Source organism: Copadichromis virginalis, linkage group LG9 (assembly GCF_057382275.1).
Source record: "Copadichromis virginalis isolate Kocher_CV1m ecotype Utaka linkage group LG9, C_Virginalis_male_GT1.1, whole genome shotgun sequence".
In the NCBI taxonomy this organism is placed as follows: Eukaryota; Metazoa; Chordata; class Actinopteri; order Cichliformes; family Cichlidae; genus Copadichromis; species Copadichromis virginalis.
This window is the reverse complement of record NC_140626.1, coordinates 33134309-33147495: the sequence shown is the minus strand read 5'-3', so window position 1 is coordinate 33147495 and position 13187 is coordinate 33134309. Positions and strand designations below refer to the sequence as shown.

The following is a 13187-nucleotide window of genomic DNA, read 5'->3' as shown; positions in this document are numbered from 1 at the left end:
CTGCTTTGACGTTGTTTGTTGCTGTGCGGTCACGTGACACAGCTGTACACATGTAACTACGTGAGGTGCTATTCAAAAGTACTTCCTATCTCCTTTTCCTAACCCCTCTTCCTTGGCCTCGATGAAAACGTCATTGTGGAAAGGAGAATTGCTAATGACTCAGAGGGAAGAGCGGTGCTGAGAATATGAACAGCTTTACACTCATCTCTCTTTAATGTGACGCCGCATGTCCGCCTGGTGAAACTACAATGTGCAGAAGATGGACTACAAAACAAACATCTTACTTCTTCACAATGTGTTCTAACCCTGTTGTTTTATGGAGCTCATATAAACAATAACAACCTGTTAAATCCCTTAATTCAAACTAATGAATATCAATTCATTAGTTTGAATTTTAAAGAAGAAGGAACATTTAGGGTCAGATTTACAAACATCTGCAGCAGCTCAAACACTTCTAATGATGTTAAAAAGCTGCTGGATTTACTGAAGAGGCTCAGTGTCAGTTTGTGACTCAAAGTTATGACGTATTTTCAACATATACTCGAGACTGAATTGGGCTGGCTATAAACTGGGCCCTGTGAAGACTTGTTGGGCTGCTCTAGGGAGGATAGATGGGTTGAGCGGGACAATAGGTGGAGTTTTTGTGAGACAAGCAGTTTGAATTTAGGTGGGTGTTTTGGCATAATCTGATGTGGAGCTAGCTAAGGTGCTCCGAGACGGGAGTTTGTGTATAAAATTTAAAAATGCAGAACAAAAGAATAAAACACTTAAATTGCAAATGGTTTGTTAAAAGGAAGTCATGGAAAGGAAAATAGTGGGTGAGTAGAAAGGAGGAGGAGGGATTTCAGTTATTCTCCATTGAGGAAAATGATCAAAGGAGGAGAGATCACTGGAATAAAAAAGACTAAAAGCTGTTAGAAATGGAGAAAATGTGGATAGTCTGTCAGTACTGCTTGAGATTCAAGGTAATACTTTGCTAGATAAAGTCATGGTGGGATACGTGAGTTTTAGTGTCTGTGTTTATGTGCCTCCTCCACTCAGGCGCTATAAATGTCAGATGTTTGGTCACATAGGTAGTGCAAGTATTGGGGAAGTGATGAACTGAAGCTTTCCATCCAACTGGTCGACTCTACTGCGCCATCAAGTGGACGATTCAAGTGAAACAGGCTCTTTAATCATAATAATGTGATTTGTAAACCTCTAAACTGAATAAATAAATAGTTTTCATGGTTATTTATCCCAAATATTGTCTCCATATGTCTAATACAAAAGAGAAAGTGGAAACTATCAGCACCGAGTTTTAGTGTGATTGTGTAACTGTGCCATCATGCTTATGTACATCTGGATAATGACACAAACTAGCGTGTGGCGCTTCACGTTTTAGTAAACTAAAAGACAGAAATCAGATTATAGGATCTGTGGTGTTGTTTATTTATATTATGGTGCTTATCATTTGTTATATTTATTACTGTGTGCATACTTTATTAGGAGAGATGAGATTTAAAAAAATCTCTTCCTTGCTGGTTCCATCAAAGAAGAAATGGTCAAGTAACTATGTAGCACAACAGTGTGATGGGAAATCAGCTGTGTTTTGCTGCCCATTTTAATTCGAATCTGGCGCAAACTGGTGAGCCAGTTCCTGAATCAGTCACATGTTACTGACTGCCCACGAGGCCTCGAACGTCACTACATACGTAATCAAAGCGAGCCTCGATACGCGCTTCACATAAACTCCCCCAAGATTACCCGACACTCTTCAAAGCTTCGACACACAGGACACATCACTAGTGATCAGGTTAAATGTCGTAAACAATTAGATGACACAAAAGTTTCCAATATAAAAACTTAAATTTTTACAACTACAGTAAAAAACAAAGAAACTATACAGTCAGAACCTTTTATGTAATTTTACATTTATTTCTTATAACATCATAAAATGTTAATTAAGCCGACCAACAGTTTTATTACCAGATCATTTTAATGTCTCCCGAATCTTTAAGCGGTTATAGAGATTGTGTGATTGAGATTGTTGTCTCTGTAAGAAAATGATCACCTTTGACTTTTCTAATGACAACTGTGCACGTGTCACACAGCTGCTTGAAAAACAGCCGATCAGTGTGGAGGTTAGTTCTCCGGGCTTTGGCCCACGCCATGTTCTGCTCATGGAGAAGTTTAGATAGATCAGAAGTAAACCGTGCATTAGCTCAACAATGATTTTCTTTACATGTCCATAAAGGGATACAACAAAATAAGGAAGAATTCAACAACATCAAATGGAAAATTCAATACATGCACAGTATAGCAGGTTCCCTCTCAGTGCAGCCAGCTGGATGAGGTTTACTGATCAAACCATGACAGAGAGATTCTACATTCGGGTAAACCAATCTACAAGAAATGACACAAAAATAAAAATGATAGGATCCAGTTCAGGTGAGTTTGTGATTCAACAGTTTTTATTTATCATCCGAACAAACACAAAAACATAACAAAGAAGCAAAAGAAAGGGAATCGCATACAGTTAAAGTCCTTACATTTACAATTACACATATGGGGAAAAGAGGAGAAAAAGAAACTATGAGGAAAAAGAAAAAACTACCTATTCACCCACAGATTTAAAAAACAAACTACAAGAGTGAACTCTCATCCTTGGTGCTCACTTCCTAATTACCTGGAGGCACCTGAAAACAGCTAACAGTAACAGTTTATCACATAGTTTATGCTGCAAGTAAGTTAATGTTCATTCTTTTGAAAGTGAACCAAGAAGAAAATATCCACGGTCCTTTTGGATCCCATTCTTAAAAATATTACTCAGTACTTGAGATATAGAACTCCAAATTGTTCGATTAATTTGCATTCCCAAAGGTAATGGACAAGGATGCAAGTTTCATTTTGACATTTGATACTGAAGGGGGAAACCTGAGGTGTAATCTTATGCAAAACATTAGGAGCTATATATAGGCGGTGTAAATTTTTGTATTGGGTTTCTCGTAAGCGGTTGCAAGTAAAAGTAGATGTAGCTATGGGAATGGCTCCTTTCCAAGCCTCCTCTGTATACTCATTATTAAGATCCCCCTCCCATAACACTCAGTGTGCTGCTACTATGAGCATATAGTAAAGAATAAAAGGCAGAAATAAAATTAGTTCTGTCTTTTTGCTTTATAAGAAATGTCTCCAAATCATCATACGTAGCTGTTTCTGCAGATTGTGAAACTTTGGAATGAACAAGATTAGATTGATTAGCTGGAAAAAGTTTCTTTTTGTTACAACTAGGCTCCAAAGTTAAAAAGGTGAAGCAGACCAAGAGTCTAGGAGGGAATCAAAATTGAGATAACCATGTAACCACTTCCATAAAAAAAAACGGGTATGGCCTGACCATTTATAGAAAATTAAATTTGACAACCTATGCCTCTCCTATGTGTAGGCAATTGTAAGAGTCTAATTTCTAATCCAGGTTTCTTCCATGTCAGATATATTTTGAAAAAACCTTTTCTATATCCCGAGAAACATTCGGGGTTATCCATAGAGGTAGCATTTGTATGGGCTCAAATTGTGGTCAGAAATATTTTGTACTTGTAAATCAGGATTTGTATGTGTAAAAGGAATTTGTGTGTAAAAAAGATATTTGTGTGTTGTTAAATATATATTTTTAGCACTTATTTTATGATTATATTGTTTTATGCATTTTAATAATAAAGGCTTGTAAAGCAAGGCCAGTTTTGACTCATAAACCAAGTGCTCAGCCAGACTGAAAAACAGGAAGTTTAGTGTGGAGCTGCAGAGGCATATTAATAAAATACAGGAAACCAGACAAAGCGGAACTAGTAACATACAAGCAGTTGTTTTTATCGAAACTATGTGTGGCGTGTAAAGGACCAAAATAACACCTATATGAGACACATTTTAGCTTCTAAATGCTAGAGCTGGCTTTGGGCTGTGCAGGGCTCTCTCTTCCGGAAGATGATTGAATAAAGGATCATAAATGTTTTGACCACTCCTGAGTCGGGTTTTCTCCGTTCTATCATGGGGATCAAAGAACCGGGTTTAATAGTGTCGACTTAGCCAAAAAAAATACGTGTGAAACTCTGCACTCAAGTTTCAAGTTAAAAGTACAAATTTTGACCCTAATTTTCTTCCGTTCATCTGATTGGCCAATGTCATGTCAATCACAAATGTAACTATCCAATCAGAGAATGGATGGGTTTGGCTGTCGGAGGGGCGCTCTTTGGAACTGCCAGTCCACACAAAAATCTTTTTTACACACACACAAATTCTTTTTACAAGTACAAAACTGATTTACAAGTACAAAATACTTGTGACCACAATTTGAGCCCATACATTTGTACTGGATATAACAAACAAGGGAGAATATTGATTTTAATTAGGCTCACATGGCTCCTAAAGAGAAAGCAGCAAACTTTGCCATCTGTCCAAATCTTTTCTCTCTTTTTTGTTTTTCCAATGAGAACTGGGGACAAGTTCAGTTTCCATCGGTCTTTAAGAATTTTTAGCCCAAGGTATGTGAGACCGCAAGAGGACCATTGAAAATTGCAAATATCTGTCAGAGAGTTAACCTGATCACCCAGCGGCATAACCTCTGAATTCCCTAAATGAATTCTGGAATCAGAGAACCAGCTGAACTTACATATAATAGACATAATGTCTGATATTGATAGTTCTGGTTTTAATAAGAACAAAATATCGACAGCATATGCCATGCATATCTTGGCAAATGGCCTCAGGAGAGGTTCAAGTGCTAATGCAAAGATGCCTCATATCTCTTTTGTAGTGTGAAATGGTAAATGGCCTGTATTTGTATAGAGCTTTACTAGTTCCTAAGGACCCCAAAGCACTTTATTTCATTCATTCAGTCATCCACCCATTAACACACTGGTGATGGCAGCTACATTGTAGCCACAGCCACAGCGCACCGACAGAGGCGAGGCTGCCGGACACTGGCCCTCCGACCACCACCAGTAGGCAACGGGTGAAGTGTCTTGCCCAAGGACACAACGACCGAGACTGTCCAAGCCGGGGCTCGAACCGGCAACCTTCCGATTACAAGGCGAACTCCTAACTCTTGAGCCACGAGAGTTGGGAGTTCACCTTCCCGATCGCCCCAACGATCGGGAAGACTGATGATTGTACACCATTTGTTATAACATAGGCTTGTTGAGGTTTGTAGATAGTTTTAATCCATCCAATAAAACCCTTGCCTAAGCCAAATCTTTGTAATACGGTAAAAAAAAGCATGTCCACTCGATTCTGGCAAATGCCTTTTCAGAATCTAAAGATATAACATAAGCCATATAATTTGTCTGATTCGAATATTGTATAATATTTAACAATCGTCTAATATTTATAAATGAGAAATGATTGTGGACAAAGCTGTTTGATCAGGGTTTATAAGCAATGGGAGAATGCCCCCCAGTCTCATCGCTAATAGCTTAGAGAGTAATTTAGAATCGACATTGATGAGGCTGATCCGCCTATATGATCCAAACCTATCTGGTGATTAATTTTTATTTAAAATTAACGAAATATTAGCCTGTCTAAGTGTTGGGGAAAGACATTCATTCTTAAAAGAGTCTAAAAAAATATCCGTCAATGATCTGGCAAGAAGATGATGTAGTTTTTTAATAAAATTCTGAGCAGAAACCAACAAGTGCTGATGCTTTTCCTCCTTTAAAAGAACTGATAGCAAGTGGCACTTCCTCCTCAGTCACTGGGGTATTTAATGCTTCCCTTGGATTCTCTGATAACGATACAAAAAGTGCTTATCTAAAAATCCTGCCATCTTCCTATCTGTATTACTACACTCTGATGAGTACACATTCACTTAGAACTGCTTCATAATCAAGTTGATGCCTTTTTCTGCATTGTGGTATATGAACTAATACTACCCCTAAGATAGGCTTTGGCATTTATGATTTATTCAGACTGCTTGGCTTTATTTATTTCCCTTAATACATACAAACATTTTGTTTTTCAAAGTCTGTTTAATGAACTAAAGCACTTAATTGTAACACACATAAAAATCAGGAAGGGAGAAAATACTTTGCAGCTTTTAAATGTAAAATCCTGTACCAGTTACTGCAAAAACTAGTGTGAAATGATTTGGAGTTTTGAAAGAAATGGATTTAAGAACAGGGATTACCAAAGCACAAGTTTAAATATAAAAAAAACATTCAAATTTAACTGAGGTAACACAAGATAAATAGATGAAAAACAAGTTTATTAAAAAAAAAAAGAAAAAAAAAGAAAGTTGAAATGAAAGAAATTGATGCATATAGCCATACACTGATATTTGGTACAATATAAGTTTGGTTAAAAAAAAAAAAAAAAACATATTCACATAGCGTTTATATTACTTTAAAAAGTACAACTACTAAACACTATTGTGTTCTAATTGAACAAAGATTAACATTTAACAGGGATAGAAATTTAGAGCATTAACTCCCTCAGGGGAGAAAACCTTGATTTTCAGGTCTATGCTTGCAGATTCCCAAATTTAAGATCCAGGATTATTCACTGCCGGTTCAGAAATCAGAGCTACCTCATAACATCCAAGTGTGACATCAGCTGCACTCTTTACAGGAGACTCAAGATGAACTCTGTGGAGCCTGATCTCAAAGTTTTTAAGTCTGACCCTGAAACCAGAAGAGGATCTTTCTGTCTCTGCAGAATCATTGTGATCCAGTGATTTCAGTCCTGCATGATCACGCTGATGCCTTTGGTCACAGCTGAAGTTCTCTTCCATGTGTGTACGTTCATGAAGGTTATGACTGCTCGATCGTGAAAAGCTTTTGTCACAGTGTCTGCACTTGTATGGTTTCTCTCCTGTGTGGACTCGTTTATGCACTTTAAGCTCACCTGCAGTGGTGAAGGATGACCCACATTGGTCACACACGTACTTTTTGACTCCACTGTGAATGAGTACATGCTTTTTTAATGCACTTGATGTGGGGAAGCCTCTCCCACATTCTTTGCAGTAGTTCATTTTGTCTCCAGTGTGTCTACGCTGATGTAATTTTAGGCTTTGTTGCCGAGTGAAAGTTTTTCCACAAAGGTCACAACGAAAGTCTTTCCCACCACCACAGTGACGACAGGGTTGACTACTGGATCCATCTGTGTCGCTCTGCTTCTAAACAAAGACACAAAGACAGTGTAAGTCAGGGAATTCCTTCAACATTTTTAGAACTTTTATTGTCATTGTGCAGTTTCTTGCACAGCGAAATTGGGTAGCATGTGGAAGGGATTAAGCACCATCACAGATTACAAAGCCAGAGACACTGCGCCGATCAATGCAGACTCTGCATTTACCAATGAGCTGAACGCGTTCTACACCAGTTTCGAGGTTAGCCAGGTGGCTAATGCTAACTACTGCCTTACAACAGAGGACGGTGATGTCAACGGCAAGGGACCGGTGATCCGTATCGTAAAGCACGCCGTCCATGCGTCGCTGAGAGTGAACACAAGGAAAGCGGCTAAGCCAGATAGCATCACCGGCCATCTGCTGCGTCTGTTCTGTGGACCGGCTAGCAAGTAAGCTCACTTCCATTTTCAGTGAGTCTCTGGCAAAGTCTGTGGCCCCCACATGCTTCAAGAGATCCACAATCATCCCTGCGCCCAAGAACAACAAGCCCTCATGCCTGAATGACTACCGGCCAGTTGCACTGACTTTGGTGGTAATGAAGGTGTTTGAGAGGCTGTGGAAAAACATCATCTCCTTCTCCACCACAAATACCACAGATCCACTCCACTTTGCTTACCAACCCAACAGATCCACAGAGGACGTCATCGTCCATATCCTGCACACCACTCTCAGCCATGTGGACAGGAAACAGGGTAACTATGTGAGTAGAGCAGTGGCGAGAGAACACAGGGGTGTGTTCTCTCGCCACTGCTCTACTCTGTCTATACTTCAGACTGCGTGGCCACTCATAGCTCTAATACCATTGTGATCTACTGACGACACAGTGGTGTTGGGTGCCATCTCCAACAACGATGAGGCGGCCTACATGGAGGAAATGAAGAATCTGTCATTGTGGTGCCAGGATAACCACCTCCAGCTGAACGTCTGCAACACCAAGGAGGTTGGTGTAAGTATCCCAGTGTCCACATCTCCTCAGGTATGACATGGTCTGCCCACATACAAAAAGGCTAGCCAGCACCTGTACAACTTCTGACAACTGAGGAAGTTCGGTGTCTGTCCAGGGATCCTCAGAACTTTCGATTCAGCCCCTGTGGAGAGCATCCTCACACAGAACATCTCATCCTGGTATGGGAACGGCTGTACTAAGGATGGCAGATTTATATATTAGATTGCTGCTGAAGGACTCCTCTCCTCTCCCTACAGGACATTTACACCAGGAGATGCTGGTCCAGAGCAGCTCAGACACTGAAGGACCCAGTCCATCCCAACAACAAACCATTGCTCCACGCCATCCTGTCAAGAACAGAGAGACTCAAGACCAGCTTCTGGTTCAGGACATGCAGGTTAAAATAATTCTTCATTTTTGCATCCAGTTTATTTAAAACAAAAACAACTGTATCTAAGCAAAAAGTTATATCATGTTCTTCATAAATACACATGAAAAGTTGCAACCAAATCGGTCTCGCTCCCAATTTAAAGCAACAATAACTGATTTTAGTTAGTAAAGAAGATAATAAGTCATCTAACACTGGCCAAATTGTAGCAGTCTTAACTATGGGAGAATGGGGAGATTGTGACTACAGAAGAGTTATTACTTACTGGTTTTATGACTATGGAAGAAATAAATAATAGCTGAGACTAAAATCCAATAAGCACTGCTTTTATATGCAGTAGAATTACTAAGGAGTTATTACAGAAAGTTAACAAATTGAATGAGCAGAGTAGTTCCAAACAGTCAGGCTAAAATTAAAAGATAAATACTAGGGGTGCAACGATATACGTATCGATATTGAACCGTTCGATACAGTGCTTTCGGTTCGGTACGCATATGTATCGAACAATACAACATTTGTAATTTATTTTATCAACTTTCCTTCTGACGATGCTGTCTGTGTTGAGCGCTCAGTGAATCTGCGTTCGACTACTCCGCCTAGGCTCGACAGTGCAGCCTAGGCGGAGTAGTCGAACGCAGATTCACTGAGCGCTCAACACAGACACCATCGTCAGAAGGAAGAGCGCAGGGCAAGCTAGCGAGACAGAAGTTAAGCTCTCCTTACAACATGGACCTCCCCCACCCTCATTCAGATCTGGCGTTTGGAATTATTTTGGTTTTCATGTGACGTATGACCCTGAAGGTAAGCGAGTCATGGACTAAAGTAAAACAGTATGTTGGATGTGCCATGCAATGCTCAATTACATGGGTGGGAACTAGTGTGTTAGCGCAGTTAGCTCGTTAACGTGTTGGCCGTCTAGCCCCATGAACGGGCGATCGGCGGTAGCTCGTTAACGGAGATTTGCCGTGTTGTGGCGTTAAGGTCATTTCAACGAGATTAACCTGAAAGCACTAGTGGGAACACAACGAATATGACTGCACATTTACACCGACATCATCCTAGTGCAAAGACAAAAACAACAAGCATGCTACTAACTTTAGTCGAGTCATTTAGACAGCTGTTAGCACATGATTCTCCTTATGCTGCTGAGAATATAGCCCAGAAGAAGCGTATAGTATAGCTTTTATTTTGGAAAGAGACATTTCTCTGTAATAAACTCTCTTTTCCAAAGATGAGTGATTCCTCAATCAGATACAGGGCTCGCAAAATCGCTAGCCCGACGTCCCGGGGCTAGCGATTTTTTTCAGTCGGGGTACCAAAATCTATCTCTGCCCTGCCCGTCGGGCTATTGTAGGAAGAAAAATATATGTCAATGCTTTTGCATTCTTTCGGAAATGTAGCTGGGTAATTATGTCATTGGCATCGGTGAGCCACTGACAATATGTGACATATTGAAATCGTGTTTGAATTTGCGCTTGTTTCTTGCTTTCACTTTGCAATCGCGCGAACTGTGTATAGAGAGCGACAGCACTGATCTGTGAGTGATGATAATTTGTGCACCAATTCCTCTGACATCGTCTTATTAATCGTTAGCTTACTATGCAAACATGACAAGTGAAATCTCCCGCAGCTTAAACATGTGAGAGGTTGATCGCAGAGAATCGCTGAGCTTATGTGAGTGCGTGTGTAAAAGCAGCAGGATTTATATTTGACTACGATGACCTGGATGACTGAGAACCTTCACAGACAGATATATATTTTAGTTCTGCTGAGCCAAATAAGACAGGTCAGGGTGAAGAAGTGACAGCCAAAGAAAAGCTTACCACAAAACGGAGAAGTTATGACAAATCAGACTATAAGGCAAAAAGAAAGTGCAGCTTTATGGTTTCATGGACAAAATAATTTCTGTGGCTGCAATATGACGAGCTAAATAACCAGGGCTGCACATAAGTGGTCCGCAGGTGTGCATTCGCTGTCAAAATAAAAAACACGCACAAGGGTTAGGGTTAAATTTAAAAACTGTACTTTTGAGTTAAAATATATATTTATAATTTTAATAAATGACAAATTAAAAAGGCATGAACATTTTTTTTGTATCGAAAAAATATCGAACCGTGACACCAAAGTATCGAACCGAACCGTGAATTTTGTGTATCGTTGCACCCCTAATAAATACATACCTCACAGTAACTGCACTTGTAGAGTTTCTTTCTGGTGTGGATCTCTTGGTGGAGTTTCAGGTGACGTGGAGATTTAAAAGCCTTATTGCACAGGTCACATTTATAAGGTCTCTCCTCAGTGTGGGTAAGCATGTGGCTTTGTAAGTGTGTGGCTGTTGTAAACAGTTTCCCACACTGATCACAGCAGAAACCATCCTGTCCGGTATGAATCCGTAAGTGAGCATTGCGGTACCCTGGCGTGCTGAAGGATTTCCCACAAATGTCACAGCTGTACGCCTTAACTCCAGAGTGGGTAACTAGATGACATTGTAAGTTACTAATTTGAGCAAAAGTTTTACCACACTGATTACAGCTGTATGGTTTAACTCCACTGTGGATGTTTTTGTGTGTTTTTAAGCTTCTAGGATACGTAAAAGACTTTCCACACAACTCACAGCTGTATGCTTTAACTCCACTGTGGATGAGTTTGTGTGTTTTTAAGCTTTGAGAATGGGTAAAAGACTTTCCACACAAGTCACATCTGTGTGCTTTAACTGCACTGTGGATGATTCGGTGTGTTTTTAAGCTTCCAGCTTGGGTAAAAGACTTTCCACACAACTCACAGCTGTATGCTTTAATTCCACTGTGGATGAGTTTGTGTGTTTTTAAGCTTTCAGCTTGGGTAAAAGACTTTCCACACAACTCACAGCTGTATGGTTTAACTCCACTGTGAATTAGTTTGTGTGTTTTTAAGCTTCTAGGATAGGTAAAAGACTTTCCACACAATTCACAGTTGTACGCTTTAACTCCACTGTGAATTAGTTTGTGTGTTTTTAGATATCCTTTCTGACTAAAATATTTTCCACACAACTCACAATTGTATGCTTTAACTCCACGGTGCATGAGTTGGTGTCTTTTTAGGCTTCCAGGCTGGTTAAAAGACTTTTCACACAACTCACAGCTATATGGTTTAACTCCGCTGTGGATGAGTTGGTGTGCTTTTAAGTGTCCTTTCTGGGTAAAACATTTTCCACACAAGTCACACCTGTACGGTTTAACTCCACTGTGGATGTTTTGGTGTGTTTTTAAGCTCCCAGACTGGGTAAAATCCTTCCCACACTCTTCACAGCTGTATATTTTCTCTCCCGTTCTTCTGTGAGGTTTGTCGGCCTCCTGAGAGCGCTGACTTCTCGCTCCATGTTGGTCCTGCAGTGACAGAGATACAAACAGAGGCAGTGAGTGAAATGCAGTCGTGGAACAAACTGAAACTCCATTAGTGGAATCAAAGATGTCAACAAACACCAGCTGTGCACAGTTTCATTAACAGTGTAACTGTCATACTTTTCTCACCTCCTGCGTTGAAGTCATTGTTTCCTCTGTAGTGGCTGAGCTGAGTCCAAATGGCTGAAACTGTTCCTCTGCTGCTCCACCAGACTCTTCTCCTCCTGTTACTCAGCTGGGACACAAAAGTATAGATATGTATTTTATCCCTGACAAGAAGAAGCAGAGCAAATAAACATTACTACACTCAGTGACAACAATACCTATGAAGCTTCAAGGTGAAACCCCAGAAGCAAAAAGAAAGTCATCAGCTGCCTACAAGAAGTTGAAAGGGAAAAAGCCACTGAGCTCCCTGCATACCACCACCTTTACCCGGTGGATGCTGCACCCTGTATATATGAACTTCCATATATACACAAAGAAGGAGTCCCACTCAGGCTCATTGGTAGCAGCATAAACTCAGCCACCTACAACATTTCCAAGCACCTCATCACCATCCTAGCTCCCCTTGTGGGGAACACAGCCCATCACATCAAAAACTCTGCTGACTTCACCAACAAGGTCCACAAACTTACACTTGATCCAGATGAAACCAGAGTGTCCTTTGATGTGGTCTCACTTTTCACTTGTACACCTCCAACCGAGGCAGTGGAGACTGTCAGGAAACAACTACATCAAGACAGCGCCTTAAAACCAGAACCAGCTTCACCCTGATCAGGTCTGCACACTGTTAGACGTCTGCCTTACCACCACATATTTTAAATACAACGAGGGTTTCTACAGACACAAACATGGATGTGCTGTGAGCTCCCCAGTGTGTCCCATTGTAGCCAAACTTTACATGGAGGAGTCAAAGGAGCTTGCAAAGAAAAGCGTCTGGACTTCTTTAAGTTGCTTGAAGACGTTTCACCTCTCATCCGAGAAGCTTCTTCAGTTCTAAGGTCAAATGGTGGAGAGTCCCAGATATAAACCTAGTGGCAGTTTCCCCCCACAGAGGGACAAAAGGACCCCCTGATGATCCTCTAATCGCCTGAGCCAAGGTGGGAAACTGGGCGTGGGTCACAATCAGCCAGAGTTTCGGGTGTGTTCATTGTGAAACCTGGCCCCACCTTATCATGTGAATTCCTGAGGTCAGATGGCCCAGGATGTGAGTGGGCGTTAAGGCGTCTGGGGAGGGATCTCAAAACTGGATTATAGATGAAAGATTATAGATTATTAAAGATTATAGATGAAAGAAGTCATCTATGTCCACTGTGAGCG

General features: G+C 40.6%; 1 pseudogene across 1 annotated transcript in view; it reads right to left on the bottom strand.

Annotated features, from left to right (window-relative positions):
* The window catches only part of LOC146702327 (uncharacterized), a 28344-nt pseudogene that overhangs the window by 11521 nt on the left and 3636 nt on the right, over positions 1–13187 (bottom strand). The window contains exons 2-4 of the transcript XR_014922295.1: positions 11997–12102; positions 10668–11852; positions 6822–7141 (exon numbers count right to left, since the gene is read on the bottom strand). The product of XR_014922295.1 is annotated as an uncharacterized LOC146702327 (transcript). The remainder of the gene's footprint in view (positions 1–6821; positions 7142–10667; positions 11853–11996; positions 12103–13187) is intronic.